Source organism: Panthera pardus, unplaced genomic scaffold (assembly GCF_024362965.1).
Source record: "Panthera pardus isolate Hobbes unplaced genomic scaffold, ASM2436296v1 HiC_scaffold_22, whole genome shotgun sequence".
In the NCBI taxonomy this organism is placed as follows: Eukaryota; Metazoa; Chordata; class Mammalia; order Carnivora; family Felidae; genus Panthera; species Panthera pardus.
The window spans coordinates 57617281-57642592 of NW_026526788.1; the positions used below are offsets into that span (position 1 = coordinate 57617281).

The window sequence follows — 25312 nt, forward strand, 5'->3', positions numbered from 1 at the left end:
GCACCTGGGTGGCTCAGTCAGTTGAGAGTACAACTCGATTTCAGCTGAGGTCATGATCTCACAGTAGTGGGATGGAGCCCCTCTGGGTGCAGAGCCTGCTTGCGATTCTCTCTCTCCCTCTCTCTCTGCCTCTCCCCCACTTGCACTCTCGTGCTCTCTCTCTCTCAAAAAAAAAAAAAATCCTAAAAAAATTTTATTTGTACATATTTTTCCAGTAGCTCATTCATTTAAAAACAAAACAAAACAAAACAAAAACTTGTCAAGGAATCAGTTCAGTGGATCCTTGAATTGCATTCAGGAAGCAAACTCATGAAACAGGCTTCTAGCTGCCCCCTCGTCTCTCTGCTGTGTGCCCCGCCATATCTTTGGCTTGGATATGCTTTTGTTCTGCTTAAGAATGTCTTCTAGGGCATAGCCATGTACAGCCTGTGGGCAAATGCTTAGGTTTTCTCTTCAGAGGTCCTTCCATGTGCTATCAGGGCACCGGTACAAATCCAGGAACCACTCTGAGTATCTATAATTCTCCAGGGGGCAAACCAAACATAGTAATAATCTAGTTCTCTACAACATGTGTGTCTTCTCCAAAAGACAGATTAATGAAAACTCTGGCTGCTTTTTTTAACTGTTTATTATTTTACTAAAGCAATAGATGCTCATGCTAAGAAAACTATATATATATATATATATATATATATATATATATATATATATATATAAAATGTACAAGAGCTCAGAAGTTATAAAAATCCTTTTTTTAAGGAAAGAATTTGAAAGATATTTTAATGGTGTCACTTAATTTAACAAACATTCTTCTGTGTCTATTACATGCAAAACACGGTACTAACCACTGGGATAGGCCAGGGGCACAAGGAAAGCTAAATAACACAATTCAATATGGCAGTGGAAGGAAGAGCTTCATCTGTGGGTCATTCATGTGTAATATCTTTTATTTTTATCTTAACAAAAAAAATTTTATTGGCTCATGTAACTGGACAATTAATTGGAATGCTGGCTTTAGACATGCTTCAGCTCAAGGAGTATGGTCTCAGGGCTTAAGTTTTCTCTTCATCTTAACACTGCTTTTCTTTCTGTTGGCTCTGCTCTGGGGCAGTCTTTCCTCACATGGCATCCCTAGGTTTGTTTCATCTTCATAATTAGCAATCCTAGAGAAGAGAGCTGGTACCTTCCCCCACCCACACACACTTCCACCTAGATCAGTCCTGGGGTCATGCTCAAGTCTTTGGTTCAGTCCTGTTCTGTTGCATTTTCAGGGGTTTTTATGAATTTTGGATATTAAACCCTTTACAGAAATATTTTTCCCCCTTTCTTTTTATTTATTTGTTTTTTCTTAATTTACATAAAAGTTAGTTATCATATAGTATTCAGGAGTAGATTCCTTAATGCCCCTTACCCATTTAGCCCATCCCCCCTCCCACAACCCCTCCAGTAACCCTCTGTTTGTTCTCCATATTTAAGAGTCTCTTATGTTTTGTCCCCCTCCCTGTTTTTATATGATTTTTGCTTCCTTTCCCTTATGTTCATCTGTTTTGTCTCAAAGTCCTCATATGAGTGGAGTCATATGATATTTGTCTTTCTCTGACTAATTTCGCTTAGCATAATACCTACCCTCTAGTTTCATCCACATAGTTGCAAATGGCAAGATTTCATTCTTTTTGATTGCCAACTAATACTCTGTTGTATATATATACCACATCTTCTTAATCCATTTATCCATCAATGGACATTTGGGCTCTTTCCATACTTTGGCTATTGTTGATAGTGCTGCTATACACACTGGGACACATGTGCCCCTTCAAAACAGCATACCTGTATCCCTTGGATAAATACCTAGTAGTGCAATTACTGGGTTATAGGGTTTTTCTATTTTTAGTTTTTGGAGGAACCTCCATACTGTTTTCCAGAGTGGCTGCACCAGTTTTCAGTCCCACAAGCAGTGCAAAAGAGATCCTCTTTCTCTGCATCCTCACCAACATCTGTCATTGCCTGAGTTGTTAACGTTAGCCATTCTGACAGGTGTGAGGTGGTATCTTATTGTGGTTTTGATTTGTGTTTCCCTGATGATGAGTGATGTTGAGCATTTTTTCATGGCCATCTGGATTCTTCTTTGGAGAAGTGTCTATTCATGTCTTTTGCCCATTTCTTCATTGGATTCTTTGTGTTTTGGTTGTTGAGTTCAATAAGTTCTTTATAGATTTTGGATACTAACCCTTTATCTGATATGTCGTTTGCAAATATCTTCTCCTATTCCATCGGTTGCCTCTTAGTTTTGCTGATTGTTTCCTTCACTGTGCAGAAGCTTTTTATTTTGATGAGGTCCCAATAGTTCATTTTTGCTTTTGTGTCGATTGCCTCTGGAGACGTGTTGAGTAAGAAGTTGCGGGGGCCGAGGTAAAAGAGGTTTTTGCCTGCTTTCTCCTCTAGCATTTTGATGGCTTCATGTCTTACATTTAGGTCTTTCATCCATTTTGAGTTTCTTTTTGTGTATGGTGTAAGAAAGTGGTCCAGGTTCATTCTTCTGCATGTCACTGTCCAGTTCTCCCAGCACCACTTGCTGAAAAGACTGTCTTTATTCCATTGGATATTCTTTCCTGCTTTGTCAAAGATTAGTTGGCCATATGTTTGTGGGTCCATTTCTGGGTTCTCTATTCTGTTCCATTGATCTGAGTGTCTGGTTTTGTGCTAGTACCATACTGTCATGATGATTACAGTTTGTAATGCAGCTTAAAATCTGAGATTGTGTGGGGCGGCTGGGTGGCTCAGTCGGTTAAGCGTCCGACTTCGGCTCAGGTCACGATCTTGCGGTCCGTGAGTTTGAGCCCCGCGTCGGGCTCTGGGCTGATGGCTCAGAGCCTGGAGCCTGCTTCTGATTCTGTGTCTCTCTCTCTCTCTGCCCCTCCCCCGTTCATGCTCTGTCTCTCTCTGTCTCAAAAATAAATTAAAAAAAAAAAAAGAAAAAAAAATCTGAGATTGTGATGCCTCCAGCTTTGGTTTTCTTTTTCAATATTGTTTTGGGTATTTGGGGTCTTTTCTGGTTCTATACAAATTTTAGGAATGTTTGTTCTCTGTGAAGAATGCTAGTGTTATTTTGATAGGTATTGCATTGAATATGTAAATTGCTTTGGGTAGTATTGACATTTTAGCAATATTTATTTTTCCAATCCAGGAGCATGGAATCTTTTTCCATTTTTTTTTTTTTTTGTGTGTGTGTGTGTCTTCTTCAATTTCTTTCATAAGCTTTCTATAGTTTTCAGTGTATAGATTTTTCACCTCTTTGGTTAGATTTATTCCTAGGTATTTTATGGTTTTTGGTGCAATTGTAAATGGGATCGATTCCTTGATTCCTCTTTCTGTTACTTCATTGTTGGTGTATAGGAATGCAATCGATTTCTGTGCATTGATTTTATATCCTGCGACTTTGCTGAATTCATGGATCAGTTCTAGAAGTTTTTTGGTGGAATTTTTTGGGGTTTCCATATAGACTATCACGTCATCTGTGAAGAGTGAAAGTTTGACCTCCTCCTGGCTGATTTGGATGCCTTTTATTTATTTGTGTTGTCTGATTGCTGAGGCTAAGATTTCCAACACTATGTTGAATAACAGTGGTGAGAGTGAATATCCCTGTCTTGTTTCCCCTTAGTGGGAAAGCTCTCAGTTTTTCCCCATTGAGGATGATATTAGCGTTGGGTCTTTCATATATGGCTTTTATGATCTTGAGGTATGATCCTTCTATACCTGCTTTCTTGAGGGTTTTTTATCAGGAAAGGGTGCTGTATTTTGTCAATAGATGCTTTCTCTGCATCTATTGAGAGGATCATGTGGTTCTTGTCCTTTTATTGATGTGATGAATCACATTTTGCAGATACTGAACCAGCCCTGCATCCCAGGTATAAATCCCACTTGGTCCTGGTGAATAATTTTTTTAATGCATTATTGGATTCAGTTGGCTAATATCTTGTTGAGGATTTTTGCTTCTATGTTCATTAGGGAAATTGGTCTATAGTTCTCCTTTTTAGTGGGGTTTTGGAATCAAGGTAATGCTGGCTTCATAGAAAGAGTTTGGAACAGCTTCAAGACAATTTCTATTTTTGGAACAGCTTCAAGAGAATAGGTGTTAACTCTTCTTTAAATGTTTGATAGAATTCCTCTGGAAAGCCATTTGGCCCTGGACTCTTGTTTTTGGGGAGATTTTTGATTACTACTATGTTGCCTGTAGAGTTAGAGTTTCTAGTGGTGTTCTCTGGTCCTTTCTTGTCTTTGTTGCTTTTTTTTCTTCATCTTTTCTCCCCTCAGAGACTCCCCCTTAAAATTTCTTGCAGGGTGGTTTAGTAGTCATGAACGCCTTTAATTTTTTTGTTTGTCTAGGAAACTTTTTACCTCTCCTTCTATTTTGAGTGACAGCCTTGCTGGATAAAGAATTCCTGGCTGCATATTTTTCTGATTCAGCACATGGAATATATCCTGCCACTCCTTTCTGGCCTGACAAGTTTCTGTGGATAGGTCTGCAGCAAACCTGACCTGTCTTCCCTTGTAGGTTAAGGACTTTTTTCCCTTGATGCTTTCATGATTCTTTCCTTGCCTGAGTGTTTTGTGAATTTGACAATGATATGCCTTACTGATGGTTGGTTTTTGTTGAAACTAATGGGAGTCCTCTGTGCTTCCTGTATTTTTATGTCTGTGTCTTCCCCCAGGTTAGGAAAGTTTTCCCCTATGATTTGCTCACATAACACTTCTACCCCTTTCCCTCTGTCTTCATCTTCTGGGACCCCTATGATTCTGATATTGTTCCTTTTTAATGAGTCACTGATTTCTCTAATTCTTAAATCGTGATCTTTTGCCTTAGTCTCCCTCTTCTTTTCTGCTTCATTATTCTCCACAAGTTTCTCCCCTATATTGCTGAATCACTGCTCTGCCTCATCCATTCTTGCTGCCGTGGCATCATTTCAAGATTGCAGCTCAGTTATAGCATTTTTTTTTTCATCCTGACTAGATTTTACTTCTTTTATCTCCATAGAAAGGGATTCTAATCTATTTTCAACCCCAACTAGTATTCCTATTATCGTGACTCTAAATTCTGGTTCAGACATCTTGCTCGTATCTGTGTTGGTTAAGTCCGTGGCTGTCATTTCTTCCTGCTCTTTCTTTTGGGGTGAATTCCTTCATTTTGCCATTTTGAAGGAAGAAAAGGAATGAATAAAGTAAAAAAAATTAAATTAAAAAATTAAAAACAACACACACACACACACAAAATTCAAATAAATGACGTTAGATCCTAGGTGTGCTTTGGTCTGGTTGTTGAAAGGAGCTTGATAGATTAGAGAAAAAAGGAAAAAAGAAAAAGAAAAAAAAGGAAAACATTTGAAAATTTTAAAAAACGAATACAATGAAATAGAATAATATGAAATGTTGGAAGTAAAATAGAGTTTGAAAGATTTACAAGAAAGTAAAAAATATAGTAGAAAAAAATTAAAGAAAAATATTTTTGGGAGAGAGCCAAAGCATAAGAGACTCTTAAAAACTGAGAACAAACCGAGGGTTGATGGGGGGTGGGAAGGAGGGGAGGGTGGGTGATGGGTATTGAAGAGGACATCTTTTGGGATAAGCACTGGGTGTTGTATGGAAACCAATTTGACAATAAATTTCATATATTAAAAAAAAGAAAAATATTTTTAATAAAAATTGAAAATAAAAATGATTTTTTTCTCTTTCTGTGATTAAGAAAAAAAAAGAAATGAAATGGAAAAAAAAGAGAGAAAATTGAATAGATGGACCAGCGAACAGACTGAAATACGATTGAAATTACATTGTTTTCCCCGAGAAGTCAAACTGTGAAGCACTTTATAGTCCACAAACTAAGCAGGCAGAGAGAGTTGTGGTGTTCATGAAGAGCGAGGTTGACCCAGCTGGGCGCGGCTTAGTGTGATGATTCCGTTCTCCACTAGATGGCACTGCTTATCTTACTGGGGTGGTTTTGTTGTCGCGCTTGTAGGTGTCTGTGCGCATGCGCCCGAGGGATGAAAATGGCGACACCCAGCTACCCAGTCTCTAGTATCTCTGTCCTCCGCGATCGGTGATCATACACCTGTCTTTTGTCTCCGGCTTCCAGTCACTCCACACTTTTACACTCTCCGCGACCAAGCCATCAGGTTGCCAGGCAGCACCTCCCTCCTGAGTTTTATCTCAGATGCGGCTGTGTTTCCCGACCCCTTACTTCTGAGGGACCGCGGCTTTGAAACACTCAGACCTTCTGGGGGAGGGTCTCACCGAGCAAAGGCCAGGTGCAAGCTGCACTCAGGAACATTTACGGGACCATGCTGCTGCTGACGCCCAGAGACTAAGGCTGGGTGCCAGCCCGCCCCAGAAAAAGTTCATGCGATTGTGTAGCAGCAGAATTTCAGGGATTATGGAAAATCACAACACACATCTGGCACCAGTCTTCACCCTTAACGACCTTCTTCCAGCACCAGCGAATGCGGCCATTCTCTGGGGTCTGCTGGGACCGGGTGGCCACACAGCTTCTACCAAATGTCCTTCCAGCAGAGGAACCTTGTCTCCCATGTGGCCCAAAGACCTCCGGACTTCACTCTGCTCCTGGGGATTCACCCTTCTCACCAGAGCACTGCCAGGTATTGAGCTGTGGTGTTTCGGACTCTGGACTCCCCCTATTTATAGAGTCTTCATGGAACTTAAACCCTCTGCTTTCTCTTTTCTCCCTTTTTTGTTCAGTCCCTGCGGCTGTTTCCACTTTTCCACTTTCTCTCCAGCTGCTTTTGGGGGGTGCTTTTCCCATACTCTCCTCTCCGTCTCCGTCCTCTGTCAGCAAGCAAAAACAGCTTCCTGCCCTCTGCCACTTCTCTCTTCGTCAGTTCACCTCTCCTTGCTGCATACCTGCTGAGTTCTGTGGTTCAGGTTGTGCAGATTGTTGTGTTAATCCTCAAATCAGTTTTCTAGGTGTGCAGGATGGTTTAGTGTTGATCTGGCTGTATTTCACGGACATGAGATGCAAAAAAGACTTCCATGCTGTTCTGCCATCTTGGCCCCTCCCCAGAAGTTATAAAAATTCTTAAATTCCCCTGCCTGTCTCTCTCCTCCACTCCATTGCCTATGACCCCATCCCCAGAAATACCATTGTTAACAGTTTGGTATATATTTCTATGTGCATTTTTCTACACATATATAAACATAGTTCTTAAATGAAAAGGATCATATTATCTGCATTGTTCTGAGATCTGCTTCTTAAAGCAAGTAGTAGTGGCCATCTCTTCATGTCAGTGTATGTAGCTTCACCTACTTTTACTCCTCCCACATCCCGGCCCACCATATGAAGGTGCCACTATTTCTTTGCGGTCCTCCGTTGATGGCCATTTGTATTGTTTCAGTAGGGGGCAGTTTGGCGCTTTTATTCTATAGAACATGAGGGCCCCAAAGAATGTTGTTTGGCCTCAGCTTTGGATTGAGCATTTTTCTGAGTTTGCCATTGTTTGCCCTTATGTTTCCTCCCTTTTTGAGCTTGGTGGATGCTTCTCTCCTGCTGTTCCCTCTAATCCGACAACTACTCCATGTAACGTATGTTTGTTGCTTTAAGGATCTCCTTACAGAGTCTAGGACTCTTTGGAGGAGGTAGGTTCAGCAAATAAACAAACTATTGTTCTAACTTTACATTCTTATTCTAGAGGAATTTAGAGACACTGGAAGTTCTCTTGTTATCTGGGAATCAGCTTTAAAACCTCCTTGTGTTTTAACTGTGCTTTGCATTTCCCTTTAAAGAGCACTCTAGACAGAGATGAACTGAATATATTTAAATTGAAGGTATATCCTATAACTTCAAAGAGCTTATGTCTCCTACAGCCTGTTGGGAGGCAAAATTAGCTGGGGAAACAATTAGAGACCAGTTGAGTGTTAATTATGTGTTACAAGCCCCTGGGCACCAGAAGTTCAGGGAAGACAGAGCTGGGGCAGTTTTCTGCTTTCAAGGGAAAAACACTTGAGCTGGATTAGGAGGCAGGAGGTGACATTCAGAGAAGTCTAGGCAAGTGGAAGGCTTTTCAAGTACCTGGTAACTTTTCATACCTTTTTTTTTTAATCTTTTTTTTTAGTTTTTGTTTAGGATTTGCCTACCCACATGAGAACATTAGCTTGATGAGGGCAGGGACCGTGCCTTGTTCATTACTGAACACCCAGTTCCTGCAACAGTGCCTAGCACATAGTGGCTGGCCAAGGGGTACAGGAAAAAATGAATGAAAGAGCAAATGGCCATAGCGTGTGTGCAGAGCCATAAGAAGACTGGCCTATTTGGAAAGAAGGATGTCTCCTTGAGGACTGGGGGGCTCTCCAACAGATGAGCAGAGGAGCACCTACAAGGGCCTGCAGGAGATTCAAACCATGTGGCGAGTGAACCTAGCTGAACAAGGTATGGAAGCCACTGACAACTGCAAAGTAGACCCTGTAGAGATTGCGATAGGGGACTTGAATTTGATATTAAACTAAAGCACAGACAAATAAAATTGTTCCCCACTGTGCTTGGTCAGCCAACAGTTATACTTAAAAAAGAAAAAGGAGGGTCGCCTGGGTGGTTCAGTTGGTTAAGCATCCGACTCTTGATTTCAGCTCTGGCCATGATCTCACGTTTCATGGGATTGAGCACCATGTTGGATTCCGTGCTGACAGCACAGAGCATGCTTGGAATTCTCTCTCCTGTCTCTCTGCCCCTCTTCCCACTCACACATGCATTCGCTCTCTCTCTCTCTGTCTCAAAATAAATAAATAAATAAACATTTTTAAAAAAAGAAAAAAGATTTGTTCAGTCTTTGTTAAGAACCCAGTAAAATGTTAATGTGATCACAATACTTTTATTAGTACTTACTTTTTAAGCAAATATGCTCATCTCATATTGAACCAGTTATTGGCCACAACATGTTTTGCTTTGTTGTTGTTGTTGTTTTTACATAAACTATTGTTTTCTAGGTCTTTCCATCTCATACTTGTTGATTATTGGACCTAATGCAGTGCGTCACATTCTTGGCACATCCTATCTTATTGATTTTAGACCATCTTTCACCTTATGGAATTCACTTTAAACCTTGATCCTATCATCAATCACAGTTATTCCTCTTAGCTGGGTGTAATCCATATAGTGATCTGCAATCCCCCAAGCATTTGGATGCCTCACCATAATTTGGAGAGCTCAAAGTGGCCAGGAAGCATTTACCGGCTGACACACCATCAGCCAAGTGTAAGAAAGAAATGATGAGGGTGGAGTTGGGAAGGAGTAACTGCTGGAATTCCAGACTGAAGCCACACCAGCCCCTCCCGTTTAAGCAACCCAGAAAGGTTTCTTCTAGGAACCAGCATTTAGAAGTAAAAGGGGGGGAAATAGTTTGACATGTTTTGAAGCCGGCAGAATTTGAAGCCAAATTTTGGGGGTGAGAAAAGGATGAGCCCCTCACTCCCTGGTGGGCAGATGTCAACTTGACTTAGAATCGGGCTGTTTTGAATATTCCTCGCCTCTAGCTGTCAGGAATAGATCCTCAGGTGCCTGGGTGGCTCAGTGGGTTAAGGCTCAATTTCAGCTGGGGTCATGATCTCATGGTTCATGGATTTGAACCCCAAATCGGGCTCTGTGCTGACAGCTCAGAGCCTGGACCCTGCTTTGGATTCTGTGCCTCCCCCGCTCTCTCATGCACGCTCTCTCTCCCTCTCTCTCTCTCAAAAATAAATAAACACTAAAAACATTTTTTAATAAAAAAAAAATAGACCCCATTTTGGTGTTGTAGGACGCTTCTCCCCACTTAGCCACTTTCCAGGTTTTTCACTAGAATTCTGAATCGCTGAGTCTCCTATGTACCTCTCCCTGCACTCTGCCTCTGCTGTAAAAATCAATTACAATTGGCTTATAGCTCCAGTTATGGGTACATGTTCCATCTGCTCCCAGCCTGCACACCCTCCCACTGCACCACTGCCCACTCCTCCGCCTCCCCCACTGAACCCCCTCCCCATTAACGCTATCTTCCCAAGCAGCTCAGGAACACAGATGTTTTCACCCCTCGCTCCAGCACAGGGGTATTTTCCCAGTGTCTCTGTGTGTACGCTCCAGGCACCGTCTCTCTGGGGAGGGAGAGAGTAAATGTTTTCATTCCAAACCCTCAGGGTCAGGTCTTGTTTGTCTAAACTGTGTTTGTTGCTGTAATTATCAGATTAGCTGATCTCTGGCAGCAAGTTGGGGGCCAGGGGAGGGGGAGTATTAACCCTTTGTAGGATGGTTGCTGTGCTCCATCCTGGGAATCCCTTCGGGGGCAGCTGTCATTTCTCTTCTAACCTGGAAGATTTGGCTAGAATTCTTTTTGCCAGCCTAATAAGCCTCAGTAATAGTCTCTGAGTTAGTCCAGTCATCCAATGGGCTCCACTGCTTAGATCCAAAAGGCATTTAGCAGAGACACGGGGTTGAAAGGACATCTCTCCCGGGATCTGCTGGGAAAAAAGAAAGGGAGCTTAAGGAGGATCCGGATAAGTAACTCAACAAAGGGTATGGGTATCTCTCAGTCCCAATAAGGAAGCCAGGAGTGTGCACTGTATGGCTTCAGCTTGTCCACCCACCACCACTCCCTTAGCATAAATGCAGTGAGACTATCCAGCCCCATTTAGGCTTGTTTGGGATTTTCTGTTGTTCAAAAAAATATCAAGATCATTTTTCACCACTGCTATTTAAACAACAACAACAACTCAGTTGTCTCACCTTGTTCAGCCATTCCCAAGCCTTAGTCATAAGACTCAAAAGGCTGGTCATGTCAAGGTTTTCTCATCTGCCCTTGCCTCCCACCCTCAGCACCACTGAACTTCTCTCTTGTCTCCAAAGATGCCATAAGCACAGAGATTGCTCTCTCCTCTCAACTCCAGGAGGAACAACTTCTTTGCATTTTCATTATCTATTTTACAAATGAATAAATCTTATCTCTTCAAACCGAGTGTATCCTTGAGTCCCACGTGTTGGTCACCTGGTAAAGGACCTAAACATATAAATAGCTTAGTAAATACCTGTTGATAGCATTTTTCTAAATGTTTTTGCCATTTCTCAGCCCTCAGTTCCTTTCTGTTTTGTGTTTGACTTTTTTTGTTAGTTTGATTGTTTATTTCTGGAATGGTCCTCCAATTTTTACTCGTCAACTTAGTTTCCCTTCTTCACTCCAAACACACACACACACAAACAGGGAAGCTAACATTTACTGAGTGTCTATATACCTAGCACTATGCAAACTTATTCCATGTGCTTTCCAAATATCTTGTTTGACACTCGGGTTGGCTTGTGAGAGAAGTGCTATTACACAGAAGGAAGTCGAAGTTCAAAGGACTAAATCACACACACACACACACACACACACACACACACACACTTCCACAACTGTAAGTGGTAGAATGAAGATTCAGCCCCAGGTATGTGTGACCCTAAAATGCACACAAACCCCATCTTTCTAGCTAGGAAGTGGAGAAAAGTTCGTACAACTGAGGAAAACACACTTTTGCCCAAAACCTAACTAAAAACCAACCAATCTCTCAAGTACTTTTTCCCAACAAATACAACTATAATTATATCTATATTAAAAATAAGGGGTGCCTAGATGACTCGGTTGAGTGTCCAACTCTTGACTTCAGCTCAGATCATGATCCCAGGGTCGTGGGATCAAACCCCAGGTCGGGCTCCACGCTGAATGTGGAGCCTGCTTAAGATTCTCTTTTCCTCTGCTCATCTCCCCCAATTGCGTTCTATCTCTAAAAATAATAATAATAATAATAATAATAATAATAATAAATAAAAGTAAATAATAAAAAACAAGAGAAACTTAAACCCAACAAACATTCTGAATAATATTCTGTACAATAAAATCGTTTGGGAATTACCTTAGCATTAGTTATAAATTGAATTTGATTTATCTGTCCATGTCCATACTGTTTATAAAGTTGTCAACATTTGAAGGCAAGTATGATTTTAAAATAACTGATGCACCAAACTCATATTGAGAAAAAGGCAGCTGCTGACATAGAATATTCCTGTGTTCTGAGAGGACAAAATCTTTCCTCTTTATGAATATTGCCAGACCTAGTTCCAAATGTAGATTGGAAACAGATAGAGCTTCTTGGGAAGAAATGTTCACAGTCAGAGTTGGGCAGGAGTTTCATACTGTGCTCCTGGGTTGTACCAGAAGCAAAATTTAGATGGATTTCCATCAAAGTAAACAGGGAGGCAGCTTGCTTTTCTCCCTCCAGAGAGATGTTCTGTTCAACATGTAACCAGAAAAGATACTATCCATCTCCTTTTCTACCCAAAGGTCTCCTCTCCATGACACCTGCCCTCCCACTGTTTCTTATATCCTTTACTACAGGCCACCAAAGGAAAAAGATCCAACAGATCTTGAATTAGTCAACCAAACTGTGTTTGGCAATTGTTCTGATAAGAGTCAATGGCAATGAAGTTGAAATGATTGTTTTGTTCCAAAACCAGAAATCTCACTTTAACCTGGAGAGAAACTCACTTGGCTACATTCGAAAAGTTTTTAAGTATACTGGGAAATGAAAGGACAGATGATACAAGTGCTGAAAGGAGATTCAAAGAAGGGCTTATTTTAAAAGATAAGAAGGTAGGAAAAATAGAAGGGTGATTTTGGCACCTTTATGGCTGAGTACTAGCCACAGGTAAAGCAGAATGAGGCAGAGTATTCCAGAAAAAGAATCTCAGGTTCCCTACATACCTTCCTTGATCCTGGCTCTAAATAGTGAGCTTGTTATTAAAACACTTGAGGTCCCATTCTACCACTATAGCTGGGCGACCTAAGGTAAGGCAGATAACCTCTCTGGGATTTATCGGCAAAGCTGGGGATTGGACCAGATGACATTTAGGTTCCTTCTCTTGTTGATGTGTCATTATATTCAAACCCCTTTAGGGAAGGAAATAGGAAAGTTATTTAGAGAAATCATATTTTCTTGATTTAACATATACAAATGGCTAGAATAATGTCTTGTGCCTAGTAAGTCTACAGAAGTGTTAGACATTATTATGCCTGATGATGAGGCTGACGAGGACGGATCCCTGCACGACAAACACATTTTTATCTCTACATCTGTAAATTTCAGGAAGACAAACAATCCAGTATTCTGATAATTTTAGAGCCCTTTCTCTTGCAAAGAACTTGATTGGAGGGGAATGACCTGTAGCTGCTGAGAATTGAGAATAACTGTCATTCATGGACGGATAGTTTGCTAAGCAAACCACCACCATGACCAAACATGAGAATGTTTTCTTTGAAAATTCAGCTTTCTTACTTGGCCATGAAATGGACTGGGCTGTCTTGGGAAATAGTGAGTGTCCCCTTCCCTGGATTCAGGGATGCAGACATCAGGGGACAGGGTAGACTACATTGACTTTGAAAGAACTTTCTGCCAAAGTCTCCATAATTCCAAAGCAAAGTGTACCAAATATTACAAAGTGTCCCAATGCCTGTAGGCTGCAGAGTAGCTGAGGCTGGGTTTCCACCAGAATATCTCATCCCATAAAAGCATAACATCAGTGGCATAACATTGGCTGGAACATCTTGCATCTTAAACAATGAAGCTGTGTCTTCTAAGCCTTTAGTTGAAATGTAATTCATGGAGAGCAGTACTGAGCAGTATCCTAGCTCATTCTCTCTTTTCAATGCTGAGACTGAGAATTAAAAACACTAAAGGAATAACAGAGCTGCACAATAAGAGAAGGGCCAGAACCCAGAGCTCTGGATTTTTCCTAGATCTTCCTCTCCATGAAGGGATGGAGTTATCTTGGGCTGAGGATGAATAAAAACTCATATGTGGCATTAGAGCAAGATGGATGGCAAGTAAGACAGAAAAGGAAATAAGCAACCAGAACAGAAGGGCAAAAGGGCAGGAGATAGAGAGTTGGAGAGGCAGAGGGAGAGAAAATAAGGAAGTGAAGGGACTTTTCTAAAAAAAAAAAAAAAGTTTATGCTCAGAATAAAAGAGATGTAGAGAGACATTTCAAAAGGAAAAAGATTGCAAAGAAAGATGGAAAGATGCATCAAGTACTAAGAAATTTAAGTGGGAGAAGATAGGGAGAAGAGACCTCCTGTCTACTCCCCGAGGATCTCAGCCTATCCAGCATGACACCAATCAGTTGTTAACATTGTAATTAGGAGCAAAGCTTCTGTCCAGCCACTTTATATCCTTTACCCCTGCCTCTCTCTGGAGGGCTCCCTCCCTCCTTCCACTTCTCTCCATTTCCTTCTTGACATCACTGTTATCACTCTTTGTTGACTGTGAGGTGGTTGGTCTGGAGAACCTTCAATGCCTTCCAACCCTCTGAGTCAAAAACTATTTTTGCTTTCATATTTCTTTCTTCTTTCTGTCTATGCTATCTCCTTTATTGGGATCTGGGGTTCAGGGAATAAAGTGAAGACAAGCAATGGGAGTGGGGAAAACTCACATGACAGCTTAACTGTATGGCTATTCTTCAGCCATCTATTTTTTCTGGTTGAAAAAACCCTGGAAGAGTTGATTCCAGAGAGTTTGCTTGTTATCAGGTATTAGTCACCACTAGAGGCAGAAGCCATGTTTCAGGAAAGCTAAATGTTATTTTATTAGCAACAATAACAATGATCAACTAAGTAATTTAATAGTACTTAAAGATAAAACCATAGAACCTGCCCTTGCGGGGCTCACAAACCAAAAGTGATAGCCCTAGGTCTCTCCAGTGCAATAATAATCATCACTGCCTGGTATGGAGCACCAAGGTGCTGGGGACAATGGTGAGCTTGTGACATTCATCAAGTTCTTTAATCCTCGTAACCCCAGTGAGGCAGATACTGTTGTCATCCCCACTTTATGGATGAGGAAGTAGAAGCCTAAAGATTAAGTGATTCACCAAGATTCTTCAACCTGTGACAGATTGGGATTCAAATATGCTTGGAGGCACTTTACTAGACTTCCTCCGAGAGTCCCCTTTCTGCAACAACCAGAATCCATTTAGTGACTCAAGATTGGCTGCAAGAGGAGTGAGGTCTCCAGATTCATCTCACTTCTATTTCAACACTTATTTCAAGGATTCATGCTTGAGAGCCACTCCCAAGGGCCCTTTCTTCCTGTGTCACCTGTGATCTAACCTGCTTCAACCTGTCTGTTCCCTCACCTGTCTGAACCTGCAGATGCCCACACTGAGGGATCTGTGGCCCAGGTTCCTCTCTCTCTTCCCCCCTCTCCACCAATCTACCCACAACCCTAACTACATCAAGCCTTCCCAGCTATGGTGGTGTTACCCCCAACTAACTGCACATGCCTCTGACCTTTGAGGTTCCTATTTGCTGCCTGTCCTCTTCATAAATCTAATGAATGATTGAATCAAGGAACATAAACCTCCTTCAAGACATGAGATTCTGGGGCACCTGGGTGGCTCAGTTGGTTAAGTGGCCAACTTCAGCTCAGGTCATTATCTCATGGTTTGTGAGTTCAAGCCCCATGTTGGGATCTGTGCTGACAGCTCAGAGGCTGCAGTCTGCTTCAGATTCTGTGCCTCCCTCTCTCTCTGCCCCTTCTCCATTCACACTCTGTCTCTCTCTTTCTCTCTCAAAAATAATAAACAGTTAAAAAAAATTAAAAATAAGTTAATGAAAAATATTTAAAAGACACAAAGTCCTGCTCTCTAGAATCTTGTCCTTCAATCCAAGGCATGGTGTCTTTTTTATAAGTACTTTCTGCCCATAGCAGCAATCCAATAAAAACCTTCACCTGGGGTCTGTGCTAATTTGGAATTTAAAATCACTAGCTTTGAGAGATTATACAAAGCATTCATGTAACCAGGATTTGGGGATAGAAGAGGACATATATATTTTTATATAACAACTATTAATACAGTTATTATAAGTCACATTATCAGTTTTTACTTTCTCTAACACTTTTTTTTAGCTCAGTTTGAGGATTACAATTGCCTGAAGACTATAAAGTAATATTAATATTAAATATTATAATTCAGACTTTTATTTTTTTAGACCAACTTTCCCCATGCCTCCAATCCTCTGCCCCCTCCCCACCTGCCCCACTTCCTCCAGGCATCCCCAATGGTATAACCTATATGAATAGGGCCAGGTATCCTATGAATACTCTGTAAATATTAACCAACTGACTGTCTAAATGAATTAATCTATTTGCTTCTGATATAAATGCTTTTTCTGTCTCTCAAATTCAAATCATTTCCTCTCCTTTCACTAACATGGGCATTCATGCATTCAATTCAAACAGCTATTTACTTAGGGCTGTTAAGGACTCCACAAATGTGCAGCTTGGTAATGGTGCAAGGCAGTATGAGAACAAGTCCTCATACTAGGGCCACTGCAATAGGGAAATGGAAAGAATGTGAGCCCTGACCACAGCAGACCTGCGTTCAAAGGCTGCCTCATTGGTGCAGTTGGAGTACTGACACCTAATGCATAGGGTCATTGATAAAAGTGAACACTTTGGGATGTTGTTGAGTGCTGTGTGCATTTACCTCTTCAGTCCTCTCAGATACCCAACATAAGAGGGAAATGGGACACAGAGGGGTGGAATGATTTGCCCAGCCTGAGATCTCACCACTAGTGGTGGATGCTGCTGGAAATCTGAACACACTCTTAACTCTTCCTTGCAACGCCTTTTTTGTGGGCATGTCTTCACATCCCATGCTCTTCTCACACTAATGCTCAATATGTTAGTTTCCTTTACCAGTTCCCCTCCAAGAGAGGGCAGTAGGTTCCAGGTATCACGTCACTTTGATGTTGGAGAGATGTGAGGGTTCTGGCTCTAGGAGCAATGGTCCATTTGGCCCCAGACCCACTGTTGGCCCAGGAAGGATGAAGGAGTCAAAATTTGGCTTCTTTCCCCTTGAGGAGATCTGGAGGGCAGATGGGGAATAGAGCTGCAGCCAGATCAATCCTCAGCCACTCTGGAAGGACTGCAGTTCAATTATGAAAAAGATCCCCCTTTTGTCTTTCCTGGTTGCAATTTGATTTGGTTTCATCTTACATTCACAGTAAATGTGCCTTTACTTTTGATATGTTCTCTCCTTGCTTCTGCTCAAAACAGGGAAGATGGGAATTTGTCTCCACCCAGGCTGGCTCAAGGAGAGGATCGAAGTGTCCACTGGGTTAGGTGTGGTGATGGCTGCTGGAGAATTGGGGTGAGAGCAAGACCTGGGCAGCTGGACAGGGGAGACAGAAGGGGTGAGTCCGAAAGCTCTGATGACCCATCTCTACAGCAGAGGACTCTACTGCCAGCTCTCACTAGCAGGCTTTTTCAATCCCCACAAAGGGATTCAGTGCTCCAAGGGGTCGGAAATAGAGATATCCTAATGCCTTGGAGTAGAAGGAAAAGACAGGGTGCAGGCAGTGTAGTACAGAAAGAAAGACATTACAAAGCTTTGGAGCCAAAGACACCACCTGAGAGATTTGAATAAGTTACCTAACTCCCTCTGAGTGTCCCCGTGTATAATGGTGGTGATATACAGACCTCTTAGGGAAGCTGGGTAACCCAGTGAAATTATGTTCATAAAGGGCCTGGCAGAGGAAGTAACCCTTGAGAAAGCACCCGGGGAGGGGGGCATGGAACATTCAGGCTACAGCCCCAATAAGTGGTAGAATTTGGCTTTTGCTAAATCCTACCCAAAATGTGGTTAGGCTAAAATTAACTAAAGTTAGCTTATTTGGGAAAGAAAAAAGAAAAAAAGCTGCAAAAGAACTCCACTGTCACGGAGGGTAAAAATGGAAAGGCACGTTTTAGGGGAAGAAAAAAAAAACATTGTAAATCTAGAAAGAAATATAGAGTACCTCAATAGAAAGTCTAAATTTAACCATTAAAAAAAAAAAAAAAAAGTCCAGATGCCTGAGGTGGGAAAAAATTTTGCTGGCCATTCAAGTAAGATGTTTATAATGGAAATAGAAAAGAGGCTATTAAAGAATGATGGCGGGCGCCTGGGTGGCTCAGTCAGTTAAGCGCCCAACTTCACCTCAGGTCATGATCTCACGGTTCATGGGTTCAAGCCCTGTGTCGGGCTCTGTGTTGACAGCTCAGAGCCTGCAACCTGCTTTGGATTCTGTGTCTCCCTCTCTCTGCCCCTCCCCCGCTCATACGATGTGTGTGTCTCTCTCAAAAATAAACATTAAAAAAAAAAAAAAAAGAATGATGGTGACAGTAAGGTAAAAGAAAGCGAAGCCCACATATGACTCCTGACTTTTTTTTTTAACTGTGGCAAAATACATATAACATAAAACTTGCCACCTTAACCATTTTTAAGTATACAGTTCAGCAGTAGTTATTGTTGTGAAACCGTTACCACCACACATCTCCAAACCTCTTCCATCTTGCAAAACTGAAACTCTGTCCCCACTAAACAGTAGCTCCCCATCTGTCTTCCTCCAGCCTCTGACAACCAGTGTTCTACTTTCTGTCTCTATGAATGTGACCACTCCAGATACCTCATAGGTGGAATCGCACAGTATTTTTCCTTTTGTGACTGGCTTATTACACTTAGTATCATGAATTCCCAACATACATATATTTATTTTATTATTATATTAATGATATATAAATATCTATTTATATTCATATTTATATTTTCATATATATATTCTGAAATCATTTGCAAAGTGATTTAAATAAAAACTCAGATCCTAGAAAGCTGACATGATATGATGCCAATTTCTGTGTGGAAGAAATATAAATATGGCTCTTCCCAGACCTGGAGAAAGGAGTGGATGCAAATGAAGTGTGAACCCAGTGAAACCCCAAATGCAGTCTTCAGGACCAGAGATCTCCATCCCTTTCTTGAATTCTTTTGTGTTGCCACAAGATAAGAGTCCAGAGGGGTGTTGACCTTAATATTCATAGCCTTTCCCTTCATGTTTTCTGTAGGGTCCATCCCGTTATTACCCTTCCCAGGATCTTCACTCTAGCTCATAATAAACAGGCAGATAGTCAGTTAGACAGATCATACTTACTTAGAACTTGCCATGTACCAGCTACAGTCAACAGTTTAAGTGGAGAGTTGTTAAGAGGAACTTGTAGTGGACACCATAGTCACCTCCCAGATTGGCTCCTTTCTCTCCTAGATTATGAAGCAGCTGTGGAATTCAGAATCTTCCTTCAGCTCTTGGAGTGAACTTTGGTTTAAGTGAATCAGTAAAGTCCATCACACTGGCCACAGTGACTGGTTTGGGAATCACTCCATACCATAATTCTGGTTAATGAGACATGTTCACAGAGGTGAACCAGGAAGCCCAAAGTTTCAGACATCCCACATTGAGAGAATAAACAGTGTTAGTATGAAGGCAACACTATGGCCATCAAAGTCCTTGATGATATGGTTCACCTAATTCTGGATCTGTATCACCTAATCCTGGGGCTCACCCTAATTTCCCTCCAGTTATCTGGGCCAACAAATGCCTCTTATTGTTTAAGCCTCTTGAGTTGGATCTTCTATTATTTACAATTGAAATCATCCTAACTGATCACTATAGACTGAATTGTGTTCCCTCCAAATTCATTTATTGAATCCCTAACCCCAATGCAATGGTATTTGAAGATGAGGTCTTTGGGAGAAAATTAGGTTCAGACAAGGCCATGAGGGCAGAGCCTCCACGATGAAATTAGTGTGCTTATAAGAAGATACAGCAGAGAGCCTTTCTCTCTCTCTCTGCCCTATAAGGACATAGCAGGAAGGCAGCTGTCTGTAATCCAGGGATAGACCCTCACCAGAGCCTGACCATGGCAGCCCCAGGCCTCTGAGATGAATTACAAGCAAGCTACCTTTGGGGGTCTCTGAGAATGGCAACATCACTTATGTAAATAAAAATGACAAAGAAGAGCAAGGAGGAGGAGGGAAAAAGAGGTGAGAGGTAGTGTGGTGAAGGATAATCCATTTCCCTTGTTACCACCAGAAGGGAACAGTGAAAGCATCATCAGAAGTCTGGGAAAGGGCCACAATGGGTCCACATAGAGCCAATAGCTTCAAAATCTTGTATTTTTATCATAAAAAATTTGCAAATTCTGTGTTCTACTTCATAATGTGCCTTTACATTTTTTATATCAAGATGTGAGAAAATCTTGAGAAGTGCCATTTCATCCCAAATCTTTGAAATAATCGCCTGGCCCTACCCTTCCTATCCTGGCCCATTATACCCCAATGTGAGTAACACAAATGCATCAGAAAGAGCGTTGACCTCGAAATGTTCAAATCTGAGTTCTTTTTCCAATTCCATCCTTTCCTAGCCATGTGACTTTGCAAAACCACTCACCTTCTTTAATCTTCTCTTGCCTCATGAATAAAAAGAGAACATGACATCTTTTCTGCATTTCTCACAGGGCTGGCAAGCTCCAAGGAATTAATGTGAGAGAAAGGACTTGGGAGACCAGGAAACTCTGATTGCCATGGCCCTGCAGGGTGGTACCAGTATTATTCCAAGACCATTTTGGAAGTTTCCCCAGCCTAGACTAACCCATTCTTAAACTAACCTTTCCTGTTTATTTCCATACCTGTTTATCCAATCCTTGCACCTGTGTTAGGAAGAGGAGTACAGAAAGCAAAAAGAATGATAAAGGGCTATTTATAATCAGCTGCCAATGGAGATAAAAGTCATCTTACTCTCTGTGACTTGGCATCCCTTAGTTCCCCCCATTTCTACATCTTCCACCCTTATTATGGAATCTCAAGTATCCCTGTTCAGAAGAATTCTGAGCCTGTATCCCCTGCACTTGCCTTATGAACAAATCACCTAAGACATGGGGTAGAGCAGGAAAGACAAGCTGGTTTTATCTTCAGCACCAGCTCTGATTCACTGGTTGCTTGAAACACTGTATTAAGAAGTAACAACAACAACAACAACAACAACAACAACAACAACAAAGTCATTCAATGGGAAAGTTTGTAGAGATGGATTAGAGACGCCTGCGACAGGCACAGAAAGTGAGAACAGGAACACATGTGCTGTCACTGGCCACCCCTGGTTTAGAGGCCTAAGATGAGTCAACTCTTAAGTATGCACCAAATATTGAAAGCTGGAAGGTTTCCAGAAAAATCTCAAATGCAAGGATTTTCACCCTTGGGGTCTTGGATTGGTGGGGTATTTATAAAATCAGTAATAATGGTTTATGTCTTATTTTTAATAGTATGAAGGGCCAACTCCTTGCCTCTGATGGGGTTGACTAGGTTAACTAAATGCCAAGTTTCTTTTCTATTGGATAGAATAGTATCAACTGTATTCACTGACCCTAGGTGTATCACACTAGTCACTGTAACTTACATTTTTGAAATTACAGAAATTTTTGGAATATCATTGGCCAACCAGACAGTCCAGCATGGAACTCATGAATAACTGTGGAATTGAATAGAGCAAAGACCTAAGATAAATGACTGGCTTCAAAGAACAATCCTAAAAAAAAAAAAAAAGTCACAGTGATTAAGAGGTTGGGAATCACTGTTCTAATGAAATCTGATGTTAAATTTACTGAGAACTCTAGAGGCTTTCAATTTGGATGACTCTATGAGTTTATTTCAAAATGCCTACTTCTATCTTAGCCTGTGTTACGTGAGATTTTTTTTTAATAGCAAATAGCTTTCATTAAATAAGTAAATATCTTTTTGTTGGGGAATTCTAAAGGATTCAGCACTGTGTACATGCACTGCACTTAAGCTTTTAGGAATTTATTTTACCACTTTGGTACTTTCAGTTTGTTTGAAAGCAGGCTCTCTTGGGTGAAAGGCTCAGCTGGCATTTAAAAGCTGTCAGTTTCTTTAGGCAACTAGACTTCCTGGCTGAGTAGAGAATGTTTGTTTAGTTTTGGTCACATCCTATTGTGCTACAAGAAGCTACACGACATCAATAAGAGAAGTAGTAATTTTTGGATTTTCTTATTCTATGTATTATTTTTTTTCTAGGTTTTTTTAGGAGCCACCATTTATTTCTATATTCTGAGTTTCCCTTGCTAATGAATTATTGCATTTTAAGTACCAACCATTGAACAAGGGGCTGCAAGATGGGTAACAATGCCAGAGAGAACCCTCCATAGAGAGTGACATGCTGGGGGGCTGGGGTGGCCTGAACAGGAGTTGAGCATGGAGGAGATTACAGGCACCTGGGTCTCTCCTAAAAGCAGTGGGGATGTGGTTCTAGTCCCAGGGGGCCTCTCTACTGGTACTTCCTGTTCCACTCTTTCTTTTCCTCATTCTCTTAAATTTTCCCCTTCTCTCTCTACATCCTATTCTCCTTTCCTTTCCCCTTTGTGTTTCTGTTCTGTCCCTTTTTTCTCATTTTCCTTCCATTCTCCTGCTTCCTCGTTTTCTTCATTGTCTCTTCCCCCATCCCCTCTTTCTTGTCCCATCTCCCATTCTCTGCCCTTTGTGTGAAAACTATTTTCCACTTACAGCATCAGTCTGTGGTTCCTAAAGGATGTTCCACCAAGTGCTAGATTCATGAGATGTACTGTGGAAAATAAAAAAGATGCAAGGTGGGTCTGGATCTGTGCTTAAATAAGCTCAGGAACCAGGAACCATTGTATACAACCACCCCTCCACGCTTGGAGCTTCCGCATCCCTCATTAGTATTTTACAGGCGAAATCCTGTTATGAAAAAATAGGTCTAGCCTGATTTATACCAACGTTCCCCAAACCTCCTTGACCTCAGTGTCTTTTCCCTCCAAATAAATGAAATTCATTGAGAATGCATTTTGGGAATCCTCTCATGGTAGAGCCTCTTGTCTTGACTCACCCTGGAACTTCAGAGAACTGACTTCATCCAGTATTGCTTGATGTTAAAGTCTTCTCACCTGTCTGAGCCTTCCTCAAGGCCATCACAGCCAGTCCTTTTCTGTCTGTCCCCTTCACTGCCCAACATTGCAGCCACCCACAAGGACCCACCTCCTAGACTTAAAAAGTTCCATACAGTTCACCTCTCATGTTAAATATTTAAGGTTGATCAGTTTTTGTTTTTTGGTTTCTTTGCCGAACAAATTGTCAAAGATTGTTTTTAAAGAATAATATGCAGGGGTACCTGGGTGGCCCAGTAGGTTAAGCATCTGACTTCAGCTCAGGTCATGATCTCTTGGTTTGTGAGCTCGAGCCCCAGGTTGGGCTCTGTGCTGACAGCTCAGAGCATGGAACCTGCTTTGGATTCTGTGTCTCCCTTTCTTTCTGCCTCTCCCCTGCTCGCACTCTGTCTCTCTCTCTCCGTCTCTCAAAATAAATAAACATTTAAAAAAAGAAGAAGAATATGCAGCATGACAACAAGCAGGGGAAGGTTTGGAGTTCCTGCTAGTTGGCACTGTAAGTTGGTATAATCATTCCAGAGGGGAAATTTGACAGTATGTACCCAAAGTCTCAAAATGCTACTTTGGGGACTTTATCCTAAGAAAATAATTAAGGATGTAAGCAAAGATTTAGGCAAGGATTTGTTTACTGGAGTTTGTTTGTATTGCAAAAACTTGGAAACAAGCTTAATATACAACAGCGGGAGTCTGGTTGAGCATCCTGTGGCATATGCAAACGGTGGGGCGTTGTGCAGTCCTTACAAGTAGAGTTTTAGGGGACTATGAAATAGAAGCCCCAAATTAATTGTGTGTAAAAATTACACACACACACACACGCACACACACACACAATGTGAGCCCATTTTTTGTGAAATCAACATTCATGAGTGGGATATATACATATAAAAATGTAAGAGTATTCACCAAAATTTAGCAGTAATTATCTCTTCGTGGATAGTGGTATTTCAGCAGCCTCTTATTGATCTGTGCCTTCTGATTTTTATATAAAGAACATGTGCTTTCTGTTTATTGGAAGGAAACAGTAAGTGAGAAAAATGAACAAAAATAGTTGGTGATCCTATGCAAGCTTTGCTATAATTTAAAGTCCCAGCTGACTCCAAATAGGGTCCTGTCAACACCAACTGGGTCTTTTCTGTCTCCTGGGGTGGGGGGAAAGGCTCCATGAAGAAGGTCAAAGACAATGTCAACCTTCTTTCTGCTCTCTGAGGAAATCTGGATACAAGAGCCGGTTTCTATGTTGTGTGATGCTGCAACTTACAGGGAAAAAAAAAGATCAACACATCCCACCATCTATTTATTTAATATTAAAAATAATATTTCACTGAGTTTGGCTGGCGTCAGCTTGAGCAGTTACTCATACAGGAATTCAAACAAAAGCAGCATTGGCCCTAAGCCAGTGGGCTGGTGCTGGGTGGTCCATGTCCGTTCTTAGCTCGGAGGAGCTCCTAGTAGCTTTCAGACCTGCTTCGGGTTGGGAAGATGATGTATTCATTTATTTATTAGAAATGTTTTAACAGGAAATGCTAATAGTTTGTGTTTGGGGAGAATCACCCAGGACAGCTGGAGGCACCCAGCAGACATGGCAGGGAAGGAGACTGCTGCTTTTAGTCTTGGAGTCAGATCAGAGCTATTGTAAGAGTCTACACTGCAGCCCAGCACACCAAATTAGCCCAAAAGATCCTGGTTGCTTTGCTTTAGGACAGAAGAGGAAGGAGCAGAGCCATTCTTTCAGATGCCCTGTTTCCCTTCTCTATTGCCATTTGTTTCCTAGAAACCCAAAGATGTGTTTTTGATGTGGCTGTGAACACAGATGTTGGCTCTACTGGGAATGAACAGGCCCTGTGTACATAAGCCTCCAGGTGGGAGTGTGTGAGCTGAGGTGTAAGAAAGCACATGTGTAACTCGAACCCACTTTTAGTGTGGCTGTGGACTGGTGGAGTCATGTGTGAGTTCAGGGGTTATATGGGCACATCCTTTCTGTGTATGAGGATGGGTGAAAGACAAGTGTTTGCAGGGTATCTCGGGCGTGTCCTCAAACTCCAGAGTGCATTCCAACGTTGGATCACATTCATGGGGACTTCTGAAGCGCCCAGAGAGAAAAGGAGAGGGGAGTATAAATCAAGCTCAAATATATGTGTAGGAGAGGAATATGAGCAGGTTTGAGTCTTTTTAAAAATCTCTTCCCGCTGTTTTGGAAGAGGGTAGAACTTTACTCATGGGGGAAGGGCGTGATTACAGAGCCGTGAGGAACAGGGTCCAATGTGTAACCCAGTCTAGCCCGACAAAAAGGCTGTTCCTGTGTTTCCAGATAACAATGGAGGTGAAGCCTGACCCTGGAAACCAGTCAAGATTCCCAGAGATAAACCCTCGGGCAGCAAGAACACTGTCAATGAAAAGAAACTGACCTTTTGCCTTCTGGAGTCACAGAATTCCCACAAATGCTATGGCCTCATCAGCTCTGGCAGGCTCA

At 41.6% G+C, this 25312-nt stretch overlaps 1 long non-coding RNA gene across 2 annotated transcripts in view; it reads right to left on the reverse strand.

Moving 5' to 3' along the window:
- Positions 1 to 8849: 8849 nt before the first annotated feature.
- Positions 8850 to 25312, reverse strand: part of LOC109272752 (uncharacterized) — a 68373-nt gene continuing 51910 nt past the window's right edge. The window contains exon 3 of one of the 2 annotated variants that reach the window (XR_002082588.2): positions 8850 to 10482. This is a non-coding gene — a long non-coding RNA (uncharacterized LOC109272752). Of the gene's footprint in view, positions 10486 to 25312 lie in introns of both variants that reach the window. The other variant, XR_002082589.2, reaches the window with a different exon arrangement.